Source organism: Pseudophryne corroboree, chromosome 3 (genome assembly GCF_028390025.1).
Source record: "Pseudophryne corroboree isolate aPseCor3 chromosome 3, aPseCor3.hap2, whole genome shotgun sequence".
Classification (NCBI taxonomy): Eukaryota; Metazoa; Chordata; class Amphibia; order Anura; family Myobatrachidae; genus Pseudophryne; species Pseudophryne corroboree.
In genome coordinates this window covers 393,409,110-393,425,496 of record NC_086446.1, presented here as the reverse complement: position 1 = coordinate 393,425,496, position 16,387 = coordinate 393,409,110, and the positions used below count along the sequence as shown (strand labels likewise).

Genomic DNA, 16,387 nt, shown 5'->3' with positions numbered 1-16,387 from the left:
TCGACATGAGTTTCACATTTTCTCTTTTTTTTTTTTTACCTTCATACTTAACGATCCACGTGGACTACAATTGGAACATTAATCTGTGCAGAGCAAAGCACCTTGCCCAAAGCATGGCGAGCGAAGAGAGCCATGCAAGGAGACATTGTGCACTAATTTGGGTTCCCGGTCACTACGCAGAGAAGAAGAAAAAAAAAAAAAAAAACACCACTTGACCTTTTAACCTGTCGACCTAGAAACCCTGTTAACCTTCCAACCCTGTCGACCTAGTGACTGTTGCCCTAGACACTGTCGATTTGATGATCCACACCCCCTTTGAATAATCTAGCCTGTTTAAGGGTTTCATAACTAAATATGAATTCATGGAAGAAATTATATGTCAGATTATGCATGCCGATCTCAGACATGCACAGTTAAGTGCTAGGTTTTCTAGTGCAGCCAAGCATTAACGCTGACACATGTCAAGTTAAGCACCACAGAATTGGAAAGAAAAATAAAAAATAAAAAAGTGGTCACCAACGCATTTTGAAACCGGCCCCTACACCTTAAGTCTCTTAAAGAGGACAGTTCATATTGTAACTTTACCTCACCTAGATTTTGCAGTGTTGAAAAGCAACATTTCACTTACAGCCTAGTGTATGAACGTTTGAAACCCAGTGTTAGGACCCTACACCCCATTCTGTTATTTAAGGGCTTACTAATAAAGGACCACTTCTAAAAGCACTCGTTTGTAGAGCCAGACAGCATGTTGAGGAGAGTGCTGGGAATTTGTCATTGGTCAGAGTTCATTTGGCCACACACAGACCGTTTCCATTTCCAGAACTGCTGTAAAGCCAAAGTGTGATGCAACATTCCAGCTCCCTTATAAACAGTGTACAGAGAATAGAATATGTGATTGAGGCACCCAGGTTACTTTGTGTTCAGATAATACTAAAAGTTGAATCTGCATCAGGCTAAGCATAGTAATCCGAGAAACACAATTCATTTAGGTTGTAACAATCACAAATAAGGTGCTGCAGAGGGGTATACTGCCAGCATCCTGTCTGCCATTAAACATGTAATCCTACTGCCTACTAGCAATACTCCATATGGCATAAGTAGTGGGGTCAAGAGAAATTGCAGTTTATGAGATACCTTGAAGAGGCACATAGGGTCTGCCTAACCAGAGTAAGCATACTCAAGCAGCAAGTTTATTGGCAGCTAGACTAACGTCCACGCCAAGTGGCAGGGATGTGAAATGGACTTCATGAACTAGCCAGTTTGCAGTTCATGGTTATGTCAAGCAAACAGCTTGTGTACAGAAGTCCTCCCAAGACAACTAAATTTGAGTAAAGGGCCCCATACACTTGAGACCACATGCTGCAGGCGATCACCCCGGCAGCCTCCCAGAGGGCAGGATTGCCCAAAACACATTGTATGCCGTCCTTTTGCATACGATCTATCTTGGGCGATCCCAGCCATGCCCCCAGGTCGGACCTGATTGAATGTGCAGCACATTCAATCTGGAGGATCCGATCTGATGCTCAGGGGAACACTCAACGAATCGGATACACCTCCAAAATGCCAGACTTCATCTGATTTTTGGGGCGAATGCCGAAATCGTATGAAAAGCGGGCATTATCACTCTAGTGTATGGGGCCCTTTAGACTTTGGCTCAGAGGCAAACTGGATTCAAGTTTAAGATTAGCCAGCATCAGGCAACATCTGACCTGTTAAACCTAGTATATATAACCCAGATCCGTAACTGTGTGTGCCTGGCACACAGCATAGATGCCCTGAGGGTGCAATGTCCAGCGGCTTGTATTAAGTCAAATCGACTCATTACAAGCTGCCTGTGCACGCCGTGCTGTAGGAGAGGAGCAGCTCCGGAGGTAGAGGATGGAGGGGGACTGGAGCCGCAGCAGCACTATGTAATTGGTAGTGGCGCCACTGCAGCAGTCCCTCTCCTTCCGCATTGGCTGCCCGACGCCGCTGTGAATGCTGGGATGAGGGAAGCGCTTCCCTCATCCCAGCATTCACAGCGGCGTCGGGCAGCCAATGCGGAAGGAGATGGACAGCTGCAGTGGCGCCACTACCAATTACATAGCGCTGCTGCAGCTCCAGTCCCCCTCCCGGGATCTGCTGCGTGAAGCCTGCATCAGCAAGGAGAGATGGTAATTATTGGTCAAAAAGGGGGACGCAGTCTGCTGTAATGTGCAAAAAGGAGGCTCTATCTGGTGTAGTGGCGCTACTGTGCTGTGTAATTTGAATAATGGAGATTACTGTGCACTGTAGTATGAATTGGCATTGTGGCCACACCCCTTCCCCATGAAGCCACACCCCTATGTATTTTTGGCATGCACTGCCCCTAACTTGCATGGGGGGGGCGCCAATGCAGTTTCTTGCACACAGCACTGAAATGCTTAGTTACGGCACAGATAACCAGAAGCGACACTTAAAACATTCAATTCCCAAGTAAATCTGTTTTTATTTGCAGGACTCGTACCAAATTTGTTTTACTAGGTTAGAGAACAGATTAGTAGGCCCAAGTTTTCTAAAACAAGTTCTGTTCCAGATATTGCAGATTAATATTTGGCAGAAAAACACATTTAAAGCTCAACCCAATCTGCAAATGAACAAGCTTCAAACAACTGCAGCTCGAGATATTCCAGTGTATAATTGTATAGTGTTTACAGAACAGCAGCAACCTTGAGATCAGCTTAACCTATAATAGCTCCGTATCACTTAACAGAATGATTCTGTACAGAATCAGCCCATCGGGAGTTACTAAATGCCCTCTAGGAAGATCTCAGGAGGGAAACTAAACTAGATAATGGCTGCTGCACTCCAGACATTTCAGAAAATAGGTAAAAAGTATACCATGAGTTTTAGGCAGGGGTGGAAAATGCTGTAAAGCAAGAATGCTTTCAAATAGAAGTATTAAGTATTTTTATGAATTAAGATGCAAAGTGAATGAACAGAAGAAAAACCCAAAAATAAAATGGGTGTGATCCTTTGACTTCAAATGAGCAATAATTTGAGGTACACTTTCGGAGTTTTCGAAGGAACTCAGCAGGGAGGTTGTTCTAAACATCTTTGAGAACTAACCACAGATCTTCTGTGGATGTAGGCTCTCTCAAAATCCTTCTGTATATTCACAGTCCCAGACAGACTATGGGCACAGTTCAATTCACAGAGTTAAATAGCACTGGAATGAGCACCTGGAGCTATTCAATACAGCGCAATGGTAAGTCAGAATGCATGTTCTCCCGGACTAAACCGGGCGAACCGGCATTCATACTTAAGTGCCTGGCGCAATGCAGTTACAGCTGCGCTAAGAGCAGAAATCAGCATTGCAACGGCACTTGTCAGATATCTGCTCACATCCCACCACGGGCAAGAGAAGAAATCCCATCGCTGGTGTCAAAGGGTACTGTATTGATTAGCCCTGGGACCCAATTCCCAGCGCTATTCAACTCTGAGTTGAATCGTGCCCTATGTTGCCGAGATTAGGGCTCTGTGGGGGCCATATCACTTCCAGGACTCCTCGTTCTATATGTGGAATATAGTTCTTTAGGACAATGGCTGGCTGTTTGGGGTCATTGGTTCCAAATGTATTCTACAGTAGGACAATCAGATGGAATAGTACCTGCCTGTATTTCTCAGCTTTGAGGACACCAATCCCAAACTCAATTTGCTGAAATGCAGCCCCAACCTTGCAGGGAATCTCCACAATGCTTCACCGTCATAAACTGCCTTCTGTCACACCAAATATTGATTTAAAGGTGGGTATACACTTGGTGATAAACAAAACCACATCAATCATTTTTAACCCTTCCTGAGCAATGTCGCTCACTTTAATCACCAAGTGTGTATGCCGCTGCCGAGCAATGTGCGGAACGACCCTCGCCGTCAGCTGTGCATGCAGTTAAATTTGGACCGTTGTCCAAAAACTGCATGCATGGCCATGGCATGACATCACTGAGCGATATCGTCTGCATATCGCAGTGTGGACGCACTGCCGCCAACCTCACCTGCAATGGAGAACACACTAGGCAACTCAATTCTAGTGAGGATGGGGCGGGTATTCAGAATTTACCATAGGGGTGGGCAACATTCGGCCCGCGAACCGATCCTGCCAGGCCCGTCCCCCACCAGTGTGCAATGACAAGCAGCCTGACTGGCTGAGACGCTTGTCATTGTGCTACACAGCTCCCAGAAAAAAGTAAAAAGGGATCTGTGCTTAGGGGAAAGGGTATTGACTGCTATTCATGTTCGGGGGGGGGGGGGGGGGAGAGAGAGAGAGAGAGAGAGAGAGAGAGAGAGAGAGAGAGAGAGAGAGAGAGAGAGAGAGAGAGAGAGAGAGAGAGAGAGAGAGAGAGAGAGAGAGAGAGATTACACAGGATGCCGTTTGTTTTCAGAACTGTATTTCTTTATATTACTGGATTACTGTGGGGGTTTGACATTTGTATTTTGCCTGTAAACAAAAAAAAGTATGTACTGTATATTGACTGACATACACTATCTATACACATACACATTACACACTACATTTTCTAGTTATGTACATAACTATGGGCCTAATTCAGACCTGATTGCAGCTGTGCAAAAATAGCCTGCTAGCGATCAGGTAGTCACCGCCTACAGGGGGAGGGGGTATTTGCTGTGCAGGTGTGATCGCAAGTGCAGAGAGCTGCACAAAACAAGTTTGTTCAGTCTCTGCACAGTCCAGAACTTACTCTTCCAGTGCGATGATTGGGGCCGTAGCAAACATCAGAAACCCTCCCTCCAAACGCCTGGTCCCGCCTGCGTTTTTTCCAGACACTACTCTAAAACGGTCAGTTGCCACCCACAAACGGTCTCTTCCTGTCAATCACCTTGCGATTGCCCGTGCAATTGCTTTGTTTGCACCATCCTGTTGCTGCAGACCAATGCACCTGAGCATTGCGGTGCATACAGTTCAGACCCGATCGATATTGCATATACAAGATAGTGTGTGGCCCTCGAATACTCACTGGAAGTGTTAAGTGGCCCTCCAGCTGAAATAATTGCCCACCGCTTGTTTAACACACTGGATCAAATTGCCAACTTAACTGCTAAACAGGTCAATAAAGTAAAAACAAAGTCAGGGAAAGTGTTAAGCGGTCTGCAAGAGTCTCTTCTTCTCCTCCTCCCCCACCCCAAAAAAAAAAAAAAAAAACCCACACACCTATAAGAAACAATCCTCTGCCAACACACTTCCTGTATAAATTTGCCAAGAGATCATTTTTGTAGGCTGGAGTTAGACAAAGCCATTCCTTACTTTCCAAATACTTTCTTCCACTGACAAGTACGTAATGAGATCAGTGTAGCAGAAAATTCCATTAGCTTAGGGTGTCTACTTATTCAGCTATGACCAATTGGGTCATAGAATAGTGCAGAGCTTGGAGTAGTTCACTTACTGCACTTTGCAATCTGTAACACATGTACCATGGGAAATCTAACTAGGAGCAAGACATTAGCTTTCAAAGAGATACACTTCTATGTATTACACTAGCACATGCTCTTACCATAGGATCCAGATAACACCCATTTTTTTTCCTCTTTAATATGTAAAGTTTGTGTTGAGTTGTGTATATTTCATTGGTCAACAAGTATTACACTATAGTTTATACCAGTGTTTCATAAGAGATGTTAGTCACACAGCCTGTACATTAACCGTACAGCAGTGATGTCATGGGTTGGATTCCCAACACAGGCCCTAAGTTGAGTTTGTATATTCTCCCCACACTTGTGCGAGTTTCCACAAACAATCCAAAAATTACACTGATAGGGTAATTGGCTTAATGACAAAAGTTAACCCTGTAGATGTGTACACGTGTTTAGGGCAGACTGTATTCTTACCTGCAGTCAAATTCTATATATGTATTGTAAAACAGGTACTGGAAATATGGACTCGTGAGGCAGGTCTTCCCAGTGACCGTGTCTTTACTGGCATTAGACGCTTTGCAAAGCATACACAGGCTTAACCCTGGTCACAGGTATATAACTGAAAATGAGCAAACATAAAAAAGTACTAGCACTCCTTGTACTCAATAGTTAAGTCAGGTGCAGTGGCTTTCAGCCACACATGCCATGCTCTCCTGGAATGGCCAATGTCCACAGTACCTGGCACTGCAAACTGTTCCCTACTCATTTCCTCTAACAGGCCACAGTACCTGTGCATTGGGTGAACAGGACTTAAGCTTCTCTCCTGACTCTGACATCCTGCAGTCTCTGGGTGAGCTGGAAAACCCAGACCCGTTTCTCCAGTTGCAGCTGTGCAATTCAGAAAGCCCCAAGAACGTGCAGGTCTTGTTTTCTACTCCCTTGGAGGGAGCCGATATCACCAGAATGTGGGCAATTGTGGTGACAAGCCCTTGCACCACACTATGTTTAGGTTTATTTGCTCATCTTGTTAGGCAGAAGCCATATTGGTACAGTGCTTATTTTAGAATTTCCAGGCCAGATTTGGCACATTGGATAGAAGACAAGGTAGAAACAGACCGACAGCAGATAAGAGCCACTTGGCCCATCTAGTCTGAACCGTAAGGTGGTATGAGAACTGTAGTTATACTCGCCATTTCCTAATATTTTCACCTTAGAAGATTAAAGTACCCAAGTAGTTTCCATTAGTTACAGTACTTGATTAACTATGACGTAGTTTTCAGTAGTGTTCCAGCTAAAAAAAAAAAAAAAAAAACACAACACATTTTAAAATTTGATATTCAGGCCAGTACCGCTTAAAATACACCATAGTGGGTTCTAGGCAGTGGTGCAGAGAGAGGGGGTACAAATTACACTCCCCTTGCCTGGGAGCTGCAGCTCTTCTCTTCCACCAGCACAGCTGTAGTGTGGCCATGGAGGCACTTAATACCTTTTCTTCTGCATTTTTTCTAAGGGTGCATGACCACGCCTCCTGTGATTAGGCCACACTCCTGAAGAGTACCCGGACCCAGCCAGGCTCTCAACTGCCCTGGTTCTAAGTTACTGGTTTTGAAGCTTAATTCACCCCCAGATTGAGTTCCTAAATCTCCAATTACTCTTTTCCCTGTTCTCAACAATTGTGTGCAGCCCCCAGCTAGAATCATGTATGGTCCCATACAGCTGCAGGTTCAAAGATATACCCATCAGACCTGCTTAAAAAAGGGACCTCTACTCACCAAAAATACAAGATACCACTTTCATGGGGTAATGAATACCTTACAGCTGCCTTCCAATTACCCCTGAAAAGTACTTTGCACAGATCTGTTGACATTATTACAGCTCAACAGATGGATCATGCCTTAATAAAGCAAATAGAAGTGGGCGAGCTCTAATCAGATATCAAGCAAACAGATAGCTTAATTAGGACTACACAATAGTATAAATAAAGCTCCAATTTTCTTATTGTGTTGGCTCTGTAGGACAAGCTACTGAACTATTTCGAACACTGTTTGTGGCACAAATTTAAAGCCTGCTTGCAGTGTCAGTTATCATGCAGAGATCTGGTCTGGTCCACAAATGCTATATGATGGCAGACCTCGTATGAAAGTGAGAAATTAGAGCTTTCACTTCTGAATAGCTGTGTAGTAGGGTCGACTTGGGGCTTCATTTATAGTTTGAAATAGCTGTCTCCAATATATTTTAGTATCACTGCATTGATCATGAATAAGAGTACCACTTACCTGTTCAGCAAGAGCCTAACTACAGTCAGGTTACAGTCACATTTACATGAGACCGAAGTCTATGCATGTGCATACCACTTCAACCCTGCAGGGATTGGAGATATCGGAAATGGGGACTTTAAAGCCAAATCCATCTATTGCTGGATATAGGTTAACTAAAATGGATGTGGTATGTTAGTGGTCAACCTAAGTCTATTCTATTGGTCAACAGTAAGTAGGTTGACATGGTGACTAGGTAGACCTGAAAAAAAAAAAAAAAGGTTGACACGAGTTACATTTTTTGGTGTTTTCTTCATAGTGTGATGGGGAACCCCAATAAGTGCACCATGTCCCCTCGCATAGGGCAAAGTGCCTCGCTCCATTCCCAATTACAGTCCGTGGATTGTAAAGTATGAAAGTAAAAAATAATGAGAAAAACCTCATGTCAACCTTTTGTCATGTCAACCTAGAGTCCCTGTTGACCAATAGTGGTTGACCTAGACACTGTCGACCCAAGTCTTGGCGACCTAGAGACCAGATCCCAACTAAAACAGTGGTAAGATCTCTTGCTACTGTGTTATTTAACAGGACTACAGTCCCTGTACCAGAGTATGAAAGAGCAAGTAGAGAACCACCTTATAGTTTAAAAGTCTGTGATAACCTCTATGTGGAAAACTGTATAAATATGGGCTATAGTTCACTGTTCGAGCCTTAACCTGTACAGTATACACACTATAAAGATCAGGAGCGATCTATGATACTCCTGAAACAGCTGAAATGATCCAGAGAACATAAGATTTCCTGTATGACACTTTACATAATCATCCCAGCCAAGAGATTTGTGTCTGGATCTACACCAGTTACTGCAAATCTGGCAATATCAAATGTGCTTTTTGGTCCATTTTCACAGCCCCTTAACCATGGATAGTGTTTTAAGCTCTTCAATAGAAAATTAAAGGTTAAGCAGAAGTATAGACTTCAAAAGACCACAATTTAAACAGTTGTGGGCACTTTGGGGCCAATTCAATTGTTAGTCTCCCTGGCCACCTCTAGATGGCATCCAATAGAGCAATTCAATTGTTGCTCTATTCAGGGAAACGTTTGAGCTCGCAGCCTTCTGAAGTGCAAGCTGAAATCTGCTTAGTCATGGTTTTGGTGCTCGAGCGACCAAAGCTGTACTTGGGATGGGTTTGGCCGCTTTGCATAGATAAACCTGGTACTAATGGGCATGAATATGGGTGCCCAACACGTTTGGATGGCCACATAACAATTAAATCGGCCCCTTTGTATATGAAGTGCACTAGTAGGCATGTAATTTATTCAGAATCTCAGAATTGCACCAAGACTACGGTCAGAGTCTAACACCACGACTGGCACTACACTAGCATTAGGACTGATGGCACAGAGCCAGAGTCCTGATTTAGTGAGGGCAGAGTAATATAATACCCACTGAATATGCCATCACTCTACCCATTACACCTCTTTCCTGCTACCAACTGTGGAAAACAAAGGGCCACATGTACCCGTACACATAATAGTGCAGGTTCCTGGATACACTTGGCCTCCCCTTGTTTCTAGCAATAATCCTGGCATAACTTTGGTATTGGGGGGGGTTACCTTTTGGGGAAAAAATAAAATAAACCACCCCCCAAATGCCATCACCAAGTTCCTGATGACTAGCTGGCTTGTCAATTAACCCAGGTTCCACTTCCACCTACAAAACGTAATCTCCATTTAAATAACTGTACATGATTTTCCCAGGGTAATAGCCACTGAAATGTGAAACATTCACATCAATTAAGCTGTATGAGTGTAAGAAAGACTGTTTTGTGCAATTGGCTAGATACCCAATTTACCTGAAGTCAGCCTTTATTATTTAATTTACTTAGTCTTCTATAGCGCAGCAAATTCCATTGCGCTTTACAATTGGGCCTTAAGCTGGGTACACATTAGACAAGTGATGTGATGGTCGTCCGATTTCCCTTGAACTCCTGGAAAAAGGATATAGTGCATACACTGTGCAATCTGTCAAATGACAGAAAGATATATTGTGTTTTGTTCGGAAGGTCATTAATGATATGAGGTGTATATGTAGGAAGTGCGTACACTGCACAATTTGAATAAAAGTTGATTATAGTCAGATTGGCCTGCACTGCAGGCAGATGAGAAGATTCAACAAAACATACAGGAGAGCAACAGTGCATACACACTGAACAGTGGATTTGTAGTTCCGATTTGTCCCAAAGCAACAAATAATCCATTCTGTGTACCCAGCATAAGTAACTCAAATCACATCAGACCCGTGTACAGACTTCACATTCCTATGATTGGAGTACTTGCCCCTGCTGTGTTTGGAGCCAGCTATACATCTCCAAGAAATCTAAATGCAAGTGTTGACAATAGGCTATGCTTAACATTTCAAGCCAGGCAATTGCCTTTCCTGCTCACAGGACATCAGGGATGTACATTGCAATTGAAACTAAACAGGACCACCTCTGGGCTTCCTTGTGCTCTACATCCACTCGGGAAGTTTTTTTTCCCCCCCATTAGACTTCATCTCAGTCACCTTGGATATCCCAACAAAACCTAACAAAGGGCATTCAGATTACCCACCCTCAATAGCCTTACATTTACAAAAGCCTGTACATATATTCAACGATTGGATCAACAGTTGAATTAGTGAAGATTTTCATCTCTACAATGCCCTGTCACAGAGGGGCATCGTGTTTGAACAGAGACAGCATTAGGCTACCATCTTGTTAAATGAAGTGTTAGACTAATCCTTATTCCAACTTCATTTAATTTCTTCCGCTGGAAAAAAAAAAAAAAAAAAAAACCCACTATAGGCAGCAATGGAGAAGCCCAGCTGTTAAATGCAAATACAAAATCTGAACACCTCTAGCAAAGAGCCAGCAACACTTATTTGCCCATGTACCAGTTATTCATTTTAAGAACTAAATAAAAATGGTGTTCACTTTATTAGTATAGGAACTACATACAGTTCATATGGAAAGTATTCATAGCGCTTCACTTTTTCCACATTATGTTATAGCCTTATTCCAAAAATGGAATAAATTAATTTTTCCCCCTCCAAATTCTACACAATACCCCATAATGACAACGTGAAGTCAGATTTCTGCAATAAAAATACATTTAAATTTTATTTACATAAGTATTCACAGCCTCTGCCATGAAGCACAAAATTGAGGTCAGGTGCATCCTGTTTCCACTAATCATCCTCAAGATGTTGCTACAGCTTAATTTGAGTCCACCTGTGGAAAATTCAGTTGATTGGACACTTGGAAAGGCACACTTAACAGTGCATGTCTGACTTCATGCTTGGTTTGTGCTCAAAGGAATTGTCTGTAGACCTCAGACAGGATTGTCTCGAGGCACAAATCTGGGGAAGGGTACAGAAAAATATCTGCTGCTTTGAAGGTCCCAATGAGCACAGTGGCCTCAATCATCTGTAAATGGAAGGTCGGAACCACCAGGACTCTTCCTAGTGCTGGCCATCCATCCAAACTGAGCAATCGGGAGGGAAGGGGGGGGGGGGGGCAAATGGGCCCTAGTCAGGGAGGTGACCAAGAACCTGATGGCCACTGTCAGAGCTACAGCATTCCTCTGTGGCGAGAGAAGAACCTTCTAGAAGGACAACCATCTCTGCAGCAATCCAATCAGGCCTGTATGGTAGAGTGGACAGACGGAAACCACTTAGTTAAAAAATACATGGCAGCCCACCTGGAGTTTCCCCAAAATGAACCTGAAGGACTGACCAGAAGACAGGTATCTGATCTGATGAGCCAAAGATTGAACTCTTTGGCGTGAATGCCAGGCATGTTTGGAGGAAACCAGGCACTGCTCACCAAGCCAATACCATCCCTACAGTGAAGCATGGTGGTGGCAGCATCATGCTGTGGGGTTGTTTTTCAGTGGCAGGAACTGGGAGACTAGTCAGGATAGATGGAAGGATAAATGCAGCAATCTACAGAGACATCCTGGATGAAAGCCTGCTCCAGAGCGCTCTTGACCTCAGACTGGGGCAACTGTTCCTAGCCAAACGGCAAAGATATCAAAAGGAGTGGCTTCAGGACAACTCTGAATGTCCTTGAATGGCTTAGACTTGAATCCAAATGATCTCTGTAGAGATCTGAAAACGGCTGTGCACCAACGCTTCCCATCCAACCTGATCGAGCTAGAGAGGTGCTGCAGAGAGGAATGGGTAAAACTGCCCAAAGATAGGTGTGCCAAGCTTGTGGCATCATATTCAAAAACACTTGAGGCTGTAATTGCTGCCAAAGGTGTATCAAAGTATTGAGCAAAGGCTGTGAATACTTATGTACATAAGATTAGTTTTAATAAAGTTACAAAAATCTCATAGTAATTTTACATGTTGTCATTATGGGGTATTGTGTGTAGAATTTTGAGGGGAAAAAAATTATTCCAGTTTGGAATAAGGCTGTAATGTAACATGGGAAAAGGGAAGGGTTGTGAATACTTTCCCTACGCACTGTATAACATTATGAAAAAGTTGATCTCACATCAGACCCTGTCCAAGCCCCTAAACTGTATTCCCTACCCCACATGGTTTAGTTTGTCAGAAGCCAGTTAACCTACCAATAGTCCTCCGAAGCGTGGGAAGAACATTCAATCGTTAGACACCCATTCAAAACAATCTAACAGTCTGTAACGATAACTACTGTACTGCCAAGTATCTACTAATCCAAAATTGCTTCCAGTCAAGTGACTATTAGAGTAGTAAATAATTAGGAGCCAAGAGTATGGACATGTTCTTGTTTAACCTTTTCGCCATGGCAGGAGAAGAACACATTACACCCTCCTCCCCCATTTTGCTGCTGTTCATTTCTTCACATTTTACTCATCCAGAGACCACAACAGGGCTTGTGGTACAGAAGTATCCCATGACTGCAGCTTCACCACTTAAACATTTGCATGTGATCTGTGTTGATCAAGACAAGCCAGTCACGCAAACATCAGCGTAGTTAAACTCAAGGTCTTATTTCTGGTGTTTTGTTGCATATGTGTGCAGAAGATTCATCAGTATAGTACAATACATGCATTTAACCAAAGAATATTTGCAATAATGTTCTTTTACAATAGAAAGTTATCACAAACTACAACAGTGACGTTTCATCTGGGTATGCTCCAAATCACAATGCTTTATTAACAGTCTGGGAGCAGTCTGTATTCCATCATGTTTCAGCCGCTTAAGGGCTTTGCTTGCCATCATGGGTAGTCTGGGAGGGGAAAAAAGCATAGGGGATAATTCAGACCTGATCTCTGGGTTGCCATTTTTGCTGCCCTGCGATCAGAAAGTCGCCGTCTACAGAGGGGAGGGTGAATTCACTGTGCGTACGGATGTATAGCAGAGCTGCACAAACAGATTTTGTGCAGTTTCTGCTCAGCCCAGGACTTACTCAGCTGCTGTGATTGCTTCTTGCGGATCGGGGCTGGTGCCTACGTCAGACACCAACACTCCTGCGTTTGTCTGGACACTCCCTGGAAACTGTCAGTTACAGATGGAGCCACAGTTATCTAGGCTTCTGCGCTGTGCCTAGGTACACCATGGTTTATTAACATAAGCCCTTCATCTATTGTTCTCAGCTGCAATACAATACAGATAGAATACATCAGGGGATTAAGTAATTACAGCAGAGGATTAAGTCAGACTGCCCTGGCTCAGTTAATTCTATTAAAGGCCAAGATAAAGGTGGCTCCATCTGTACCACCCACAAACCTCCTCCTCCTGTCAATCACCTTGCAAACGCCTGTGCGATCGAATTTATTGCACCATCCTGTCGCTGACCAGCAATCCCCGTTGCTGTGGTCAGTCACGCCTGCGCATTGCATATGCAGTTCAGACCCGATTGCACACAGCAGCGATCAGGTCTGAATTACCCCCATAGCCAGTTACCAGTTTAAAACTAATATAATAGGGAGCGAAATTATGTCATTTATGGGAAAATAACTACATGCAACACTAGCATCTTGTGACCCAAGACCCCAGAGTATTGGTGTGAACACGTGGTACGTAGCATAGATTGTAAAACCCCCTGGGGCAGGGACCGATATGGAGGATTAAATATTCTGTTATGTGCTGGGATATGGAGTTAAAATATTGCTGACCAAGCTCAGATTCCATACATTCCAAGTTGTCTTAACAATTTGAGAGGGTGGGGTTCAATTGCTGGTCTTCCTGGCCATCACTAGATGGCACCAAACCAAGCAATTGGATGGTTACTCCGTTTGAGCACATATGCAGCAGGGAGACATTCATTTCAGCTTGCAGCCTCCTGAGGCGCAAGCTGAGACTATGTGAACTGCAACGTATTGGTACCCTAACCTGTACTTTAAAATAAGAATTTACTTACCGATAATTCTATTTCTCGTAGTCCGTAGTGGATGCTGGGAACTCCGTAAGGACCATGGGGAATAGCGGCTCCGCAGGAGACTGGGCACAAAAGTAAAGCTTTAGGACTACCTGGTGTGCACTGGCTCCTCCCCCCATGACCCTCCTCCAAGCCTCAGTTAGGACACTGTGCCCGGACGAGCGTACACAATAAGGAAGGATTTTGAATCCAGGGTAAGACTCATACCAGCCACACCAATCACACCGTACAACTTGTGATCTAAACCCAGTTAACAGCATGATAACAGAGGAGCCTCTGGAAAGATGGCTCACAACAACAATAACCCGATTTAGTTAACAATAAATATGTACAAGTATTGCAGACAATCCGCACTTGGGATGGGCACCCAGCATCCACTACGGACTACGAGAAATAGAATCATCGGTAAGTAAATTCTTATTTTCTGACGTCCTAGTGGATGCTGGGAACTCTGTAAGGACCATGGGGATTATACCAAAGCTCCCAAACGGGCGGGAGAGTGCGGATGACTCTGCAGCACCGAATGAGAGAACTCCAGGTCCTCCTCAGCCAGGGTATCAAATTTGTAGAATTTAGCAAACGTGTTTGCCCCTGACCAAGTAGCTGCTCGGCAAAGTTGTAAAGCCGAGACCCCTCGGGCAGCCGCCCAAGATGAGCCCACCTTCCTTGTGGAATGGGCTTTTACAGATTTTGGCTGTGGCAGGTCTGCCACAGAATGTGCAAGCTGAATTGTACTACAAATCCAACGAGCAATAGTCTGCTTAGAAGCAGGAGCACCCAGCTTGTTGGGTGCATACAGGATAAACAGGGAGTCAGATTTTCTGACTCCAGCCGTCCTGGAAACATATTTTCAGGGCCCTGACAACGTCCAGCAACTTTGAGTCCTCCAAGTCCCTAGTAGCCGCAGGTACCACAATAGGCTGGTTCAGGTGAAACGCTGAAACCACCTTAGGGAGAAATTGTGGATGAGTCATCAATTCTGCCCTGTCCGTATGAAAAATCAGGCAAGGGCTTTTATAAGATAAAGCCGCCAATTCTGACACGCGCCTGGCCGAAGCCAGGGCCAACAGCATGACCACTTTCCATGCGAGATATTTCAAATCCACAGATTTAAGCGGTTCAAACCAATGTGATTTTAGGAACCCCAAAACTACATTGAGATCCCAAGGTGCCACTGGAGGCACAAAAGGAGGCTGTATATGCAGCACCCCCTTGACAACGTCTGAACTTCAGGAACTGAAGCCAGTTCTTTCTGGAAGAAAAATCGACAGGGCCGAAATCTGAACCTTAATGGATCCTAATTTTTAGGCCCATAGACACTCCTGTTTGCAGGAAATGCAGGAATCGACCCAGTTGAAATTCCTCCGTTGGGGCCTTCCTGGCCTCGCACCACGCAACATATTTCCGCCAAAAGCAGTGAGAATGCTTTGCGGTCACATCCTTCCTGGCTTTGATCAGGGTAGGAATGACTTCTTCCGGAATGCCTTTTTCCTTCAGGATCCGGCGTTCAACCGCCATGCCGTCAAACGCAGCCGCAGTAAGTCTTGGAACAGACAGGGTCCTTGCTGGAGCTGGTCCCTTCTTAGAGGTAGAGGCCACGGGTCCTCTGTGAGCATCTCTTGAAGTTCCGGGTACCAAGTCCTTCTTGGCCAATCCGGAGCCACGAGTATAGTTCTTACTCCTCTCCGTCTTATAATTCTCAGTACCTTGGGTATGAGAGGCAGAGGAGTGAAACACATACACTGACTGGTACACCCATGGTGTTACCAGAGCGTCCACAGCTATTGCCTGAGGGTCCCTTGACCTGGCGCAATACCTGTCCAATTTTTTGTTGAGGCGGGACGCCATCATGTCCACCTTTGGTTATTTCCAACCGTTTACAATCATGTGGAAGACTTCTGGGTGAAGTCCCCACTCTCCCGGGTGGAGGTCGTGCCTGCTGAGGAAGTCTGCTTCCCAGTTGTCCACTCCCGGAATGAACACTGCTGACAGTGCTATCACATGATTTTCCGCCCAGCGAAGAATCCTTGCAGCTTCTGCCATTGCCCTCCTGCTTCTTGTGCCGCCCGGTCTGTTCACGTGGGCGACTGCCGTGATGTTGTCCGACTGGATCAGCACCGGCTGACCTTGAAGCAGAGGTCTTGCTTGGCTTAGGGCATTGTAAATGGCCCTCAGCTCCAGGATATTTATGTGAAGTGATGTCTCCAGGCTTGACCACAAGCCCTGGAAATTTCTTCCCTGTGTGACTGCTCCCCAGCCTCGCAGGCTGGCATCCGTGGTCACCAGGACCCAGTCCTGAATGCTGAATCTGCAGCCCTCTAGAAGATGAGCACT

The 16,387-nt window shown here is 44.6% G+C and overlaps 1 protein-coding gene across 1 annotated transcript in view; it reads right to left on the bottom strand.

Annotated features, from left to right (window-relative positions):
* Nucleotides 1-16,387, bottom strand: part of VAT1 (vesicle amine transport 1) — a 149,581-nt gene that overhangs the window by 90,918 nt on the left and 42,276 nt on the right. The gene's annotated exons all lie outside the window — the stretch shown is intronic.